Here is a 17,015-nt window from a genome sequence, read left to right as displayed (position 1 = left end):
GAGATTCATGATCTTTTGTTTCATATTTTTGTAGTTGCCCCAATCCAAACCCCTTGTCATTTACTTATCCACGACCCCAGCTCTCCTAACAAACCCTGAGTGCCGTCCGCATAGGTTTCGATTTGTTAATATTATTTAATACTAACTTTTAATATTTTAATATTATTTAATTTTGTAAGAATCATGATTGACAGTAATTATTATTTTGATGTTTAATTTATGTCAGAAAGACACTCGTTTCTGTTTATTATGTTTTTTGTTATTGATAACTGGTTTTGGATTGTTGTATGGTCGCGTACAAAGTGGCGCCATATATGAATATTTAATTTTTTTTCTGAATTTAGTCAGGAAATTTAATATTAGGCAATTATAGTATTAATTTTCGTAAGACAGAATGTAATTATAGATATTGCTTAGTTTATCAATATATATATATATATATATATATATATATATATATATATATATATATATATATATATATATATATCTAATCTATCATATTTACAGGCAGGCTGTAGGTGGAAATCATTGACGCCGCAACATATTAGGCAGCCCATTGAATGTTGTCGGTAAGCGATTTGTTAAAGCATGTAATAAACATTTTTGTTTTCATGTTTTATTCTTATACACCAAAAGGTAATTTTTTCTATCTTTCAAAATCAATAATATTAAACATGTAATTTTTTTAGGTTTTGCTAATACTGGAAAGAGGAAAAGGTTTTATAAAAAGGAATCAATTACTTCAAAAATAAAGAAGCAGCAGAACTGTAATGTATATGAAGAACTAGCAAAAAAAGATAGAGTATATAGATTTTGCTAAAAGAAGAGGCAGAAAAAAAAAGAAAAATCACTTGTTGAAAAACATGAGTTAGAGATTAAGATGTTACTGGCCGATCTAGAATACAAAAAGAACATTTTTGAATTCTTTGACGTAAATAAAATAATTAAAATTTTTAAGTTTAAAAGCTTTTGTTTTTTTACCTCATTTTTTTTATAACAAATCAAATTAAAACTATTTTCATCATGGGTTATATTTTATTTTGAGTTATTATATGTTAGCAAAATGATTTAAAATGAGAGAATCCCTCATTTTGTTCTGTTATCGCATAACGTCTTGGTTTCTATCAACTGGTAAATGTACTTCAGCAACTTCAAAATGAAAAATTCATTTAGTGGCTCTTCTTCATGTTCTTCTATTGCAATATTGTGAAGAATGGCAGTTGCGACTATTATTGCCTGTAAATGTTCCAATGACCTAAGGAAACCTATGTTTTCACATCCCATATGACCTTTCCACACAATTTCTTGTTTCCACGTATATGTGATTCATTGAAAAGTATTTCAGCACAGGAGTAATCGGCTGCTGTAAGGGAGTGATTAAAACATTATTATTACCATACCCGCTGTCCCCTAAAATAACACTCGTTGCAAATCTTCCATTCTCCAACCTTCTTCTGATTCTACTGTTATTATAAATTACCTGATCATGGGACGAAGCAGGCCACCGTGAAACAACATCCATTATCTTTAAACGTGCATCACAAATTGTTTGTACATTGCATGAGCAATATCCCTTCCGATTTCTGTATATTTCTGCTTCATTTCCACCTGGGTACATTATACGAACATGCGAACATCAGGGAATTTGACAATGGCATAAAAACCTTCTTTCACTTCCAAACGTTCCATGTCGGTTTCTGGAAATTTTATGTATCTTTGTCATAAAGATGCAATAGCCTCAGTGACCTGGGTGACAATAACACATGTAGAGATTTTGCTTATTGCATCAAAGTCTTCACATGTGAGTAAAAAGTTGCCTGTAGGTACGCAAGGTAAGAAGAAATTTTGTTTCTGGCCTTATAGCTTGATTGCGAATTGTTAAAGGTTTAATTTTATTTTCAATAAAATTTAGTATTGTGGCACATGTTTTCTTCTGTAACCAGAAGCGTTTAAAAAATTCTAGTTCATCAAATTCCACAAATTTTAGCCTAAAAATTTATTTTTTTTTAATTCAAACCTCATCTTTCTCCATGAAATTTATCGAACTTTGAACAATTTCAGCTGTCGATATACTATTGCTTCCCTTTCGTGCTCATCGGATTCAAAAACATTTAAATCTGCTGGATTCATTGCAAAAATATTAATTAAAATTAAAAATTAATTAAAAAGCAACAAATAATATCACCTACAACCTTATTCGCTCATCAGTATGTCAAGTAGTGACATATACTGCAGACCAATAGAAGGCAAGAACAACTTTATCTCTAGTATATTCGCCCGAGCTGACGTGGACGTATATCTGTTAGTTTATATTGAGAATAAACTTATTCTGAACTTGTAGAACATAATTTTTTGTTATACTGTGTATAGCTTATGCTAGGTATACAGGATGTCCAGAAACTCTCCTAACAAACGAAGACTGGAGATTCCTTAGATGATTTTAAGACAATTTAACCCAATTCACCTAGTCCGGAAATGCTTCCTAAGGGAGCTAGAGCTCTTTGAAGATGGCGCCTTGTAGGTAGTTTTTTTTAATACCTCCAGAACGCTTTTAGTTAGAAAAACGAAAACTGGTACGACTATTTATCATCCAAAGTTAAATCGATTCCATCGATTGCGAATTTCTAGGACCAGTCATAGGCGTCCGTTTTGGGTAGGTCAATCGTTATTTTAATGCATAACTCTTTTGTCTTTAACTTCTAAGCATTTGTTATACCAGATTAATAAATTTTCAGGTATTCTTGTATTCTAGTATTCAGGTATAAAAGGTACTCTTACTTAAAGTCGGTAGGATACACCATTTTCTAGAAAAATCGATTTGAAAATTTTTCGTTTTTTCGTCATGAAAGTTTAATAGATACCTTAATTTATTTTATGAATTATCTTTTGTTTCAATAAATGCCGCACACAATTCGTAAAAAAAGTTTGGGAAAAGAAGTAAAAAAATCAAATTGAAATAAAATTTTATTTAAAGAGGTTTAAAAACAAAGTATTTATTACGATGGAACAGAACTAACACAAAAGATCAAGTATCATAAGTAAATAGTTACAAAAGATTCTGATGTGATGACCATTAGTCTCTATGCATAAGTTTTACCCTTTAGCTTAGAGAACGCCGAATTCTTGCAAAAATTACAAAAATATTTCTAAATTCGTTGCAAGCATCTTGTATCCTTGGCCAGAGTTGTACACGATTTTGTATGGGAACGGAATAAACAAATGCTTTTATGAATCCCAAACACAATAATCGCAAGGATTAAAATCCGGCGACCTTGCTGACCGAGCAACTGAACCGCCTCTTTTAATTAAGTGGTTTTCGTAGTTATTAAGAAAGTCTCATCCATTCCCGCTGGACTGAAAGTGGGCCGGACAACCGTCATGTAGAAACTATAAGTTTTGCCGAATATTTAAAGGTACATCATCTAATGAATCGGGTTAAACATTTTGCAGGAAATCTAAGTAATTAGCACCATTTAAACGAGCAGGCAATTCTACAGGCCCAAGCAGATAATCGTTAACTACTCCTATCCAAACGTTTATGCTAAACCTATGCTGATGCTTAAATTCTTGAACAACGTGAGGATCGTCACCAACAAACGAATTATATTGTGCATTATGCACATTAAAAATTCAATTTTTTGTGAATTTAGCTTTGTCTAAAACAAAATGTACCTGAAAAAATTAATCAATTTGATTTTCTGATTTTATAACCATCTAGCGAATTCTTCACGAGCAGGAAAATCTCCTTGTAGCAGTAATTGTACCTTTGTAAAATGAAAAGGATATACATTTTCGTTGTGTAAGATATTTGTTTTTCGTTGTAATAGATTTTAAAATTGTGGGACACATGGCAGATAGTTTCGAACGGTAATTTCTGGATTTTCCATAAGTTCCATTAAAATAACATCTTCATGTGCTGCTGTTACATAATCATGTCGTCCTCTTTTATTATTTTTTGGGACCACTGAACCTTATTCTCTTAATTGTTGATAAATAACTGTAAATATTGAGTGAGTGAGATCGGGATTTGAAAAATTTTCAGGGTATCTGCGTTGTGCTGCTCGAGCGTTAAACCTCATTTAGCCATAAACTAAAGCATAACAGTGTATTCCTCATTAGTAAAAATCTTCCCTTCCAGGAAAAACATCGTAACCAACAATTTTTCGAATTTTTGATTTTTCATCGAAAGTGATCCTAACAATAAGCTTTTTCGATAACAAAAACATCGTAAGCCGAACGAACACGGTTTTGAATTTAAAAATAATAATACATTTCATCGTTACCAACACAAGTAGTTACCAGTGAACAGCAAAACATCGTAACCGTGCGTATAAAAAATCGTTAGTTTACGTTTGCATGGTTACGATGTTTTGGGTAAAGCCAAGCCGAGTCGGGATGTGACAACTTTTCTTATCGGTCAACAAGCCTGCACATTAAACTGTATATGGCATTATCATCAACTGCATTAAAAAACGACGAGGATCAAATGGACGAAGGTCCACCACTTGAATTAAACGAAACCGTTTCACAAAGAGATTTTTTAAGCAATAGTGCATATCAAAGTGTTCAGAAGTGGATTAGTAGTAATGTACTGGATAGCTTTCCAAAAATAACACGACAAATTATCAGCAAACTTGTGGATTATTCACCATCTTCATCTTCAGCATTATTTCCGGATGCTGTAACTAGAGCAAACACAAATCTCACACAGATCTTGTTTAAATACTGATGTCGGTCCACTAAATAATCATCTTAAAATTTAGAAATATAATGGGATCCAGAAATGAAACAAGAGGATAGCTCTGATACTGAGAACCTTGAAAGTATGCCACCAAATGAAGATCTTTTATTGATCTGAGCAAAGAGGAATCCGAAAGCAAAAGCCACTTTCGAAAAAGGTTTCGAGAAGAATTGAAAAATACACAGGAAAAAATAAAGCAGTACAACCCAACCCTTGTCTTAATAAAAAATGCGGTAATAAAAAATAAGTGAAGATGATAGAGTTTTTATTTTTGAAAACTATTTCGGGTATGGCAAGCTCACAATGACAAAAAAATTGGATCTAATCCTATACGGTGGAAACCCCAATTAAATGAAAAAAGGCTGAATCTATGCGAAGATCAAAAACCATTGAATATTATATTCCATATAACAATGGAAAAGTAAAAGTTTGCCAACAATTTTTAATTAAAACGCTTTTATCTATCCAATTAGCCTTCTTCGGTCCATCTTTGGACATAGGCCTCACCAATCCTTTTCCATTCTTCTCTGTCTGTCGCTACAGTCATCCACCTAGAGCCCACGTGCTTCTTACTTCATTAAAACGCTTAATATTTCTCAAATGACGCTACGATATACGAAAGAAAATGCCCTAACCAATAACATGGCTAATCAAAACCAAAGGGGGTAAAGAAGCCCTAAAAATAAATTTCTTTCTAATCAAGTCTCTTTGGTAAAAAAATACATTAAATAACTACCGGCTGTTCCTTCGCATTACTGTAGGAACAAAAGTAATAAATTATATCTTCCAGCCGAGTTTGAGAACGTTACAAATTTGTATCGGTTATACAAAAAATATCTCGTTGACTGTGAAAAACTACCTGTAATTGTATCACTTAGTAAGTTTCGGAAATTATTTCGGTCAGATTTTCATATTGGTTTTCATCTGCCAAAGAAAGACAAATGTAATCTTCGTGAGAAGATTAAGTATTACCTAGCCTGAAACAAGAGGAAGAAAAGAAGACAAAATCCTACAATCAACACATTAAAGATAAATAAAAGTGCCTTGAAATTTTTTTGAAAGACCAAAATCTTTCAAAAGAAGTATCTGTGCTGTGTGTCAGATTTGATCTGGAGAAAGTACTGAATACTACCCAGGGAGAAAGTATGAATTTATTTTATTGTAGAAAGTACGCATTCTATAATGAATCATTTTATGAGAGCGGTTCTGCAAATATTTATTGTACTTGTGGAATGAATCAGATGCAACAAGAGGCTGCAACGAAATTTGTACAATAGTTTACATGTATTTAAAAAAGAAAGATATTGAAGCCACACATGCAAAAATTTATCTATATTGCGACAGCTGTTCTGGACAGAATCGTAACAAAGTAATACTGGTCATGATATCCTACTTCATCAAAAGAAGTGCATTTATAAAGAATATAAAAATTACATTTCTAATACCAGGACATAAAATGATGCTCGTAGACTCCATGCACAGTAGCATTCAACTTTTCAGCCGTGGTAAATCTGTGTGGCCTCCAAGAGAATGGCCAACGATTATACGCAATTTAAGAACGAATTTTTTAAACGATGTTACGAAGTTATTGGATTTTTCTAATGTTTTAAATTGGAAAGATTTCGCTGAATCATTAATACCAAACAAATTCAAAATTAGCATTAGTATGAAAACTTCGCATAGCCATGTTTAATAAAGATCACCCACAAAGCTTCCTTGTAAAGTATGGATTCTTTGATAGTAGTGAACTGAAAACTTTAAATTTGCAGGAAACCTTAAGAACATGCCGTAATCGTAATAGTAACAATACCGCTCCCCAACAGCTCTACAATAATCGACTCAAAATTTTGCCAGCTAAGTACCTAGATCTTAAAAAACTCTGATAAGGGTGTTATCTCAGCAGAGTTTAAAGATGACTTCCTTTTATTACCCCATAACGGTGATATTACAGACTGCTTGATGGAAACGGTTAACGAGGATACAAGTGACGTTGATTTTTAATTATATCTATTTTTTTGGTAAATGTATAATTTTAATACATAATATTTTTCATTGATTCTCACCAAATAAAACACAATTAAAATAAATCTTAAACAACGTGAATGCTTGAAATTTAAACACACGAAACATCGTAACCATGTCGACAAAAAGCGTAAGTGACACTTAAGCCGAAAAACTTGAAAAACCCAACACCGTAAGCACCAGTACTATTACAAAAATAAAACATAACTAAATTATTTTTGTCATTTGTTTAGCACACTACCAAATAATATAATATAAACTATTTTACTTTCAATAATGATTGGTACGGATATTAATTAAAAAAAAACCTTCTCCTGTAAAATTTTACTTTCGCTGGTTACGATGTTTTTCCTGAAAGGGCTCGATATTTGAATGCCACAAAGTTAAAAACTAAAATATAAACTTAGCGAACTGACCACAATTTGACAATGAAAGTCTTAAAATTATTGATTAAATGATATAAAATTACTTGAATTGTAAAACCGGCCCTAAATTTAGCAATTATTTTTGTTTGTAAAGTTAGTTACATTTTGACAGACTGGAAGTGTCTGTAAAATAAAAATTATTCGCCACTAACACATGCAAAATAAAACAGCGTGAAACAATAAATTAAAGGTTTAATGTTTATATTTTTGAAATTGTATAATCGTCTATAGATTTGTATTTACAAATAGAAAGATTTTTATTTACAAAATAGCTATTGGGCCATCACCATTTGTTTGGTGTATAGTAAAACTAATTACCGCTAATCAAAATTTATTTATTTACACCATATAATGTATTGATCAAATGAACAAAAAATAAATTTCTAAATTCACAAAACAGTGTTGCTAGATTTTCAATAAATACTGAAATTCATTTCAAATCATTACTTTGTATTTGAGATATTAATATTGAATAATATTAGATTTTATTCGTTAAGTAGACTTTACACTACATTATTTTATCATAATAATATGACAATATCATATGAGATTTGTTATGATTCCTCGTTTCTATGATGTTTTAAAAAATCGTGTTTACACTGCATGATAAGTTATGACATGATATGAGTGACAATGAGTGAGGTTTTATTGATTTTTCTTTTTGTTTATGGTCGTAGATATAGTTCATCCCAAACCCTTCTTTCAGTGCGTCACAGTTTATCGAATTCTCTCTAACGCATTAAGCTAGAAGTGACAGAAAAAAACGTGAGTCTGTGATTATTATACATAGAACTTAGAAAATTATATTTCGTTCACGGGTATTTGCATATTAAAGCGAATTCTACTTACGGATATATAATTGGTCGGAGTTTAGAATACGCTAAATAGATATCCAATCAATGATGCGCATAAATATAATTTGACGCAGATGATCTCGATAGTGACAGTACTTTGACAATGTCAACTGATAAAATGATAATTGTCATTCCAGGATAGTATTTTTAGACATTTTACAGTGAAAATTTAATTTTGTATTTATTGTCATAAAAATATTTTAAATATGCCGAGATATACCGAGAATGAACAAAGACTAATATTAAAATTATTAAATTATTTTCAATTAGAAAAAGAGGCTGGGACAACTTTATTACCAGTTTCTGCCGTTCGTGAAGTAAGTTTTAAATTATTCTAAAAAATATTCACATTAGTAGTTTAAATACTATACATTTTAGCCATAGTGTTTGTAATAAATAATAATAAATACATAAATAAATCTTAGCTAATTAAGCACTTTCCTTGGAGTGTATAGAATAGGAATTATGACAAACTGCCGTTCCAATATAATGCACAATAAAAATTTTTATACAGGACGGGACCTCTAATATGTAAATTAAAAAAAAAATTGAATTCTTTTTACTCCACATTTTCAAAAAATAACCTTTTCACATTTAGCCGATTACGATCCTTCAACTGTCAGATTTAACTAAAATGCCATGCAATAATTCTCGACATTCTTAAAATCCTATATGACGTCAAAATTAGTGACGCACTGAAAGAAGGGTTTGGGACAGACTGTATATTAGACACAGTATAGGTATCAACTATTAGATTTTTAAACTATTATAATGGAAAATAAATCTTTGATTGCATTGGCTTCCTGACTTTGAGATAAGCCCATAAACAGCGAAGAGAGATTTCTTTAATCAGCTTTAGTTGAATTTTTTTAAATACTATTAAGATCTCTTCGCTGATAATTTAATTTGTGCATGCCTTTATTATTGTATTTGTAAAGGTATTTCTTAATCATAATACTGTTTATTTCTATATGTATACAGCCATTTATTAATTGATGGTGCATTTATTTTACTTGTGTTTACATTCAGATTTATCCAAATTTAATCGTGTTGTTGAATACATTGCTTTGTTTTATCCATGAATTTTATTTCTCGGCTCCTAACTCCTAATAAGTTTCCTGATAAAATAATACCTCTGAATATTGGCTTATTACATTAAATTAGTATTATACCTTCGACCAGGAGAAGGATCAGGCTGATTTAGTTTCGTAGGTAAGTAGGTGAACGGAGTCCACCTAATATATTTATTATTTGTGTAGGTAGTGTGTTGACCAAATTTATTTAATAATTAACTGTTGATATCTTTCCTTGGATTTGGTCTCAGAACCTAAATATATTTCCTTATCTCTTTTTCGTTTCTAAGGTTTCTTAACTTTCGCCTTGAACCCCAAAAAGTTAAGTGGTGCCCTTTTTCTATCTTATCTTAGGTAATTTTACCCATTTATCTTTTTGTTTATTTCTGTATCTTTTCTAAAGCAGACTTTACACTACCTACATGATTTTATCATATGACAATATCATATGAGATTTGTTATGATTCCACGTTTCTATGATGTTTTAAAAAATCGTGTTTGTACTGCATGATAAGTTATGACTTATGATATGAGTGACAATGAGTGAGGTTTTATTGATTTTTGTTTTTGTTTATGGTCATAGAGATATTAGACACAGTATAGGTATTAACTATTAGATTTTTAAACTATTATAATGGACAATAAATCTTTGATTGCATTGACATCCCGACTTTTAATACTAATACGCCGGCAACAACTGCGTACAGCGTACAGCAGTAAGAAGAAAAAGATCAGACGCCTTTGGGCTCGCAGGTGGCTCTTACGAAGAAATCGTGGACAGGATATATCAAATTTAGTGTTGATATTATACCAAATTAAAAATAATTAAATAAACTAAACTAAAATCATGACTAAGAAGACTATAAAACACTGAACTAAGAATAAAATAAACTAAATAAATAATAAAAGAAAAATACGACACAATAGCACACATTAGATAATGGGTTCAATATCAATGCAACAAACAAAAAATAAATAAAGAATGTCTCTCGGTAAGGGAATGTTGCTGAATTGACATAAGAATAAGGCGTGGTATTTAAATATGTTGGTGTTACCCGTATTATTACCGAAAATCATATACCGAAGCCGATGCCGAAGTTCGGCCTGTAGGATACCTTCGGCCGAAGCCGAAGGTGACTAAAAATATACCTATTCCTATTATATGTTAATAATTTAAATAATGTGCATTATATTTTTATTACCTGATATATGATAAACAAAAATATGAAATTATGAGATAAAAAAGTTAAACATTTATACATTATTTGGTAATAGAAGCGATAATAAAAATAAATAACAATAAAAAACATTAAAGTCGAAACATTCATAGTTGATGGTCGATGTTTTGCCATTTAGGTATCTAGTCAAAACACCAGGAGTCATGAGTTTTTAACAAATACAATAAAATTATTATTATCAGAATTTTACTACGTGAGAAATACTCAAATGATGATCTTTGAGACATCTTGGCCTATTGTTAAAGTTTATATCCTACCTACTACCTGACCTGAAAGTTTGTAAAACGTTTTAGTTAAGGGTATAAAATAGGGTGTAAATACTATTCAAATTATCAAAGACTCGCCGAAGCATATTGTTCAGAGATTATTTCATTTCTATCGTATAGTATACTGACAGAGCATTTTATTATTCCACCTTCGGCGAAACCTTCGGCTTTGTTTTGGACGAAGCCGAATTTTGGCCGAAGGTTTAAATATTGAATATTGGCCGAAGGTGGCCGAAGCCGATGCCGATTAATCGGTCGGTCTCTAATGATTTTATCATTCGGAATAGGTACCGTCCTATTCTCCTGTGACAAGCTATGACGAGCAGCATGACAGTGCTTATGACAAAATCATATGACAAATCACACAGTGTAAACATGTAAATTTCACTTCATGACCAAATCATATGACAAATCACATGATAAATCATATAGTTTAAAGTCGACATTACTTTAAGGAAATATTAAGTGGAATGATTTCTCAGCGTTTCTTAAAATAACTGTAAGTTGCCTACATTTGGCACAACTCAACGACTGTAAATAGATTATCATCTCAGTAGATTAAGTTATAAAAACATAAAACGATGTTTATTATCATATTTCATATGAGGACCCTAGAAGTAAAGAGGTATGTATAAGTGACATTTTTGTAAATATCGAAAAAACTGCATCGCTGAACTGGAAATCTTTCATTCCATTTGGAGATCAAGAAATATAGGCGATAAGTCTAACAAGTGCTGCTTTCTAGCGGCAAGTTACTTAGCCTCGAAGCCAACTATGAAAGCTTGGAAGAGAAGAGATAAAAGTGCCTTGTACCTCTTTTCCATTGTGTCAGACTGTTAGTTGAGTTTGTTATCATTTTGGATGGGTACTGGTATAGCTCCTCTAAAGCAATATTATTTTGTTGTTAAAGTAATACTTTAACCCTTTCACTATCACTTCCCTTTAGAGTGATTAAAAAATTCTAATTTTTGGCATACAAAGTATTGTTGCACTATAGATTATTTTTTTTAGATAAAAAGAATTTAACTACCCCCACCCTTCCAGTACAGGATGTCCATCACAATGGACAAAAAAAGTTCATGGAAGTAAAAAAAACCATTGAGTGTTAATTTTTTATTAGAAACTCTTATAAATCAGATCATTGTCAAAAGTAATATAAATTATAACATTTACTTTGTATGAAATGTGGAAAAACAATTCCTTTCCTTTAAAATACATAAATGAACTTTGCATGTTTGACAAAATATATGTGTCCTGCTCTTACACCCCTCATTTTTGCATCTTGAGGCTTCCTTTTTATCATCATACTGTGGAAGATGATGGTATTCATCAAATCTAAGGTCTTTTAGAGGCCTTATTTCAGTTTTTTTTTGGAGGGACCTGGATCCTCGAAGCTTTTTGAAGGCCTGCCTCTTTTAGGAGCACATTTACCGCAGATTAGATTTTCGGCCACTTCTTGGCGAAAAGCTAACAAATCAAGGATTTCTCTCTTGTTTACTCCCAAAAGAATAGCTTGAGTGCGATACTCAAGCCATGAATTTACCAGGACTAAATCAATGGCATGAGTGATCATTCTTACAGTCCATTTCTTTGATCTGACATAGGATCGGTATAGACTTAGTAAGAAGTCCAACTTGTCGACGCCTCCCATGTTACTGTTGCATCGTCTTATAGCTTCAGGCCTGGGAATCTGCACATATTCTTTTCTTGTTTTGTCCCATCTTTCTCAAAATTTATTTGGTTTCTTTTCAACTCATCTTTGTCATTTTCCCCCATATTTTCACCATTTACAATTAGCCCCAACCTTTGTTCTTAATCTGCCAAATCTACATCTTCAACGTCGCTGTTTTCAGGCTCATTTTCATTTCCATTATTTTTATCTATAGTTACATCTAGAATGTCATTATTTCTTTGTTCTCTAGATATTTCGTCTGACTCCCAACCATCATCATCATCTGACAGGTACTCAATATCTGAAACATCATCGTTTTCAAGATAATAAAGAAGTTCTTCTTGGGTTAGCTTTCTTTTTGAATTTTTTCTTGCGTTTGCCATTACCTAAAAAACAAAAACAAACGTATGAAGGACAAACATTAGTAAATATCCATATAAAACAAAAAAAATAAAACTTTTGAAAACTAAATTTAGTCAATTTTTAGGGGTGCCCCTCCCTCAACAATTTATTGTCTCGCGTCTCCACCATACCGACACTACTAATACAAAATAGAAATAAAATTTATAACTTTTGCAAAAACATGGTCTTATAATATATTGTCCACAAACTGCGTTTGTCCATGGTAATGTACATACTAATTCAAACTACATCTGTGGACTTTGTATTATATAAAGCATTATAAATTATTATGGAACTCCAACGTTGAAACATGTACTTACCAATAGCAAATCATAAAACTTCTAATTTTAGTAGATTTACAAGAAAACGTAAAATATATCACATAACCTAAAATGCACCTGTTTGCACAACACGCCACTCACGTTTTAAATGTTGACTAACGTCTATTGTCAAACTTTATCGCACTTACTACCAACCTAAAAACTTTAAAATTGGTTGTACTTTCTGATGTACAAATGTAGATTAGGAGATAAATAATTCTGAATTTCATATAAGGCAATCAAATTCAATGTACATGGTGATGTACAAAAATAGTGAAAGGGTTAATGTAACCTGCAGCGTTTTATGTTATTATAAACTACATTGTTTTCAAGCAGAGTTCGTTTCGGATTCGGAGGCCAGGGAAAAAGGGCCAAAATTGCAATAAATTCAGGTAAGCTGACATGAACACAAAACACAATACTCATGAAGCAAAAAAGTTACGAGAACTTGAAAATCATCATTGTAGGAAAAATGTATCAATAATATTTCGCAAAAACAAAGACTATCAATTTTTAAAGAGTACTGAGCATTGGGCACTGGAATCTCCAAACAGCTTTTCTAAATCGATCCATACAGACTGAGCTTATAAAAAGAAAAAAAACTAAATGCATTTAGCAACAGAGAGGTGTCATGTGTTTATATTCTTGATGATTTTGGAGTATGTAAACAGTTTATTATGAAAACTCTTGATGTCTCCAACAAACGTTTACAAAATGTAGTTGAAAAAAAAAAGTCTCCTCAGGCGTATCATGCATAGACAAAAGAGAAAAGAAATCACCCTAAAACAAAATTTCTGAAAGGCAGTTGAAATCATAAAAAAATCCGAAATAAATAAGACTCCGAATAGTAGTTATCTTCCTCAGGAATGTAATTTGAAAATAATGTACAAACTTTATTGTGATTTCTGTAAGGAGGATAAACAGAAAGAACTCGGAAGTGAAAGCTTTTAGAGGAATATTTTTATTACTCAGTTCAACCTTAGTTTCAAAAGACAAAGTACAGACTTCTGTGATAAATGTGACAAATTTCAGATAAAAATAAGAAAACGCTTTAGCGCAAGACAGAAAAAGACTTTTACTTGCGTAAGGCGGAAGCCGTATAAACGGCAAAAGATGAGTGTCATGATCTAAAGGATGCTAGCAAAGTTGCGATCATCTTCGACAGACAAAAACTATACATGTCCTGATGTGTCAGCTTCAAAAGCATATTATTCAAGGCAACTATAAACGTATAACTTAGGGGTCCATAATCTACAGACTGGAACGATCCATTTCTTTATGTGGCCCGAAGGTCAGGTTTCACGTGTATGTCAGAAAACATCATCTTGTCTTCTAAATATATCAGAAGCCTTCCGCCATCTGTCAAACACATAACTGCATTTAGCGACAACTGTGGAAGCCAAAATAAGAGTCCTCTGACAGTCAAATTTTAGCTCTAAATTGTCAAAAACACTAATATTCAAACAGTAGATCATCGCTTTTTTATAAGTGGTTATTCATATAATGAGTGTGGCCAAGACTTTGGTTTGATAGATTTTAAAAAGAAAAGAACCAAAAAGGACCTGTATGTACCTCAACATTGGATGGAGCTGGTAAGTTCTACAAGTAGAAAGTTCTTTACAGTACAGATGGAAAATTATTACATTTTCAACAGGACAAACCTTTAACCCTGTTTTACAAGAAAACAGCTCGAGGTATCATAAAAGAGTTTAGTGAGCTATCTATGAAACCCACTCGAGCTGACAAAAACTCCGTCCTTCTGCCAGATCTCTTGCCAGTACCGATTGACAAAAGGCCTCTAACTAAGCAAGCTAAATATACAAATCTTCAACAGTTAGTCAACTACGTACCATGAGTTTTTCATAAATCTACGACAAGATGGCCAACAAGCTGAAGAACTAGTAAACTTAGAAGAATCACATGTCAAAAATAACGATTTGGATCACCATTACGACAGTGATGTCGATGAATCATAAGTCAATTACGTATTAGTGTTACGGTGAAAAATAAATTTGTACAAAAACTTTATGATCCTTTTACATTTTTTACCTTTGTGTTGCATTTCTTAGAAGTAAAAGGGTAAAAATGCTACTTAGCAACCTAAAAATAGCTACAAAATAAGCTACAAAATAATAAAATTATAATTTTTTGTTACAAATAATAATAATGATGCCTAAAGTTACTTAATTGAAGAAGAAAAAGTAGCATTAAAAAATCATGGCAATTATAGTGAAAGTTTAACTTTGAACGTCGTTTACTTAAAATTTACTTTTTGTCACTTATACCCTTATACTTCTAGGGTTCTCATATGTAGTTATAAAATATCACAAAATGGCGTTTAACAAACGTATCAAATGAACTAAAACTGTCAAATAAAACATTTCGAATTTACAACTAAAAAAAATAGGGATCGTTCATCAAGATAAAAAATATCCCATCTCTTAAGTTGGACCAACAAATACACTTTCACACAATTTTATTGCAAATGGTTCAGTGATTGTTGAATATTAGATTGGACAAACACCTTGACACAAGATTTTTATGTATAAAAATATAAAACATCTCGCTACATATTGACATAATAATATACATAAAATATAATAGTTGTATATTCCGGGTTTTGATTGAATGGATTCCACGAGGAGAAAGGTGGTTTTCATGATTACCTTAGTTTATAGAGACCTGTATCTGATATGTAAGTAATAATTTTGTTTTGTTGTAAGATAATTTAATTTTAACATGACTCTGTAATATACCATAGACTAATTACTAAGTGATTATATGATGCAGTTTCCATTAGATTGGTTACACCCAGTGGCATTAACGTCTCAATATAATATTTATTTTGTCAATCTCGCTCTCAATATTAATGTTATAGTTGCTTACTTAATTTTGCTATTACTTATTATCATGTTATTGTGTTTCATTTAATTACGTTGATAATTTCTGACCAAGCATCTAATTTATATTGATCTTTAACTTTTTTTTAACTCTCCAGCTAGTGATAATAAGAACAATTATTAATTTGTCTCATCTTCTAGAGCAAGATTTAAACTGGGTTTTTCTTCAAAGCGTTTAGATAATTTTTGAATCAAGTCCTCGTCATTTTATTAAATTTTCTTTTTAAAACACTAACACTTTTTTGCAGATTCTTTATTATTTCTTTATTATTATTTATTTATATTCCCTTCAGTTGTTTCTTCCAATGACCTTTAAAAATAATAACTGCCTGTAATATGGGTAGCGTATATTATAGCGAACCACTCTTTGGTTTAATTTTTGTTGAATAACTTGTTAACCCATCTATTAATACTTTCCATTTCTTCTGTAATGGCTATTTTTATTTTCAGGTACTTAGCCACTGGACAAACATTCATGGATTTGCAATATAGTTTGAGAATTGTAACTATTACAATTGGTAGTATAGTAGTGAAAGATGTATGTAAAAATATATGTATGTATAGTTGCCAACAAATTATTGCAGAAAACCTTATCTTAAGCTTATTAAAAAGTCATTTCTGTTTTAGTGGTGTCGATAAGTTTCAAAAGGTATCTACCATAAACAAAGAATTATTATATAATGCTTTTATTCGTGTGTGACAATAGTAATTACGTGTTTACTTTCGTGGATGTACATTAAACTCTATAATAAAATCAACTTAGAATTCTCGTCGAGGTAGACCTATGTTATTAAAAATCGAAGAAGAATTTCGCAAATTACTTTGTGAGTGAAGAAGAAAAACTAGATTGCAATTGAGTATTATATAAACTAGCTGTATATCTATTTGCTATTATTTGTCTTTGAAAATAAAAAATACATTCACATTAACAACTCACCGATTTTATTTTTATCCGAAACTGGTTTTCTTTTCAATTAGTTTTTCATAAATAGCTGCCCATACATTATTTTCCTTTATTTTGTCACTGTGGTCATCAAGTTTATAATATCATATAAGTTCTTGCGAATTTATTGAACTTATAAGCGTCAAAATCGATGTT

The 17,015-nt window shown here is 31.3% G+C and overlaps 1 protein-coding gene across 2 annotated transcripts in view; it reads right to left on the bottom strand.

The window, feature by feature from the left end:
• Positions 1 to 17,015, bottom strand: part of LOC140450059 (uncharacterized) — a 77,022-nt gene that overhangs the window by 13,411 nt on the left and 46,596 nt on the right. The window lies entirely within an intron of this gene.

Source organism: Diabrotica undecimpunctata, chromosome 1 (genome assembly GCF_040954645.1).
Source record: "Diabrotica undecimpunctata isolate CICGRU chromosome 1, icDiaUnde3, whole genome shotgun sequence".
Classification (NCBI taxonomy): Eukaryota; Metazoa; Arthropoda; class Insecta; order Coleoptera; family Chrysomelidae; genus Diabrotica; species Diabrotica undecimpunctata.
The sequence above is the reverse complement of the archived record's forward strand: the minus strand, read 5'-3'. Positions and strand labels throughout refer to the sequence as shown.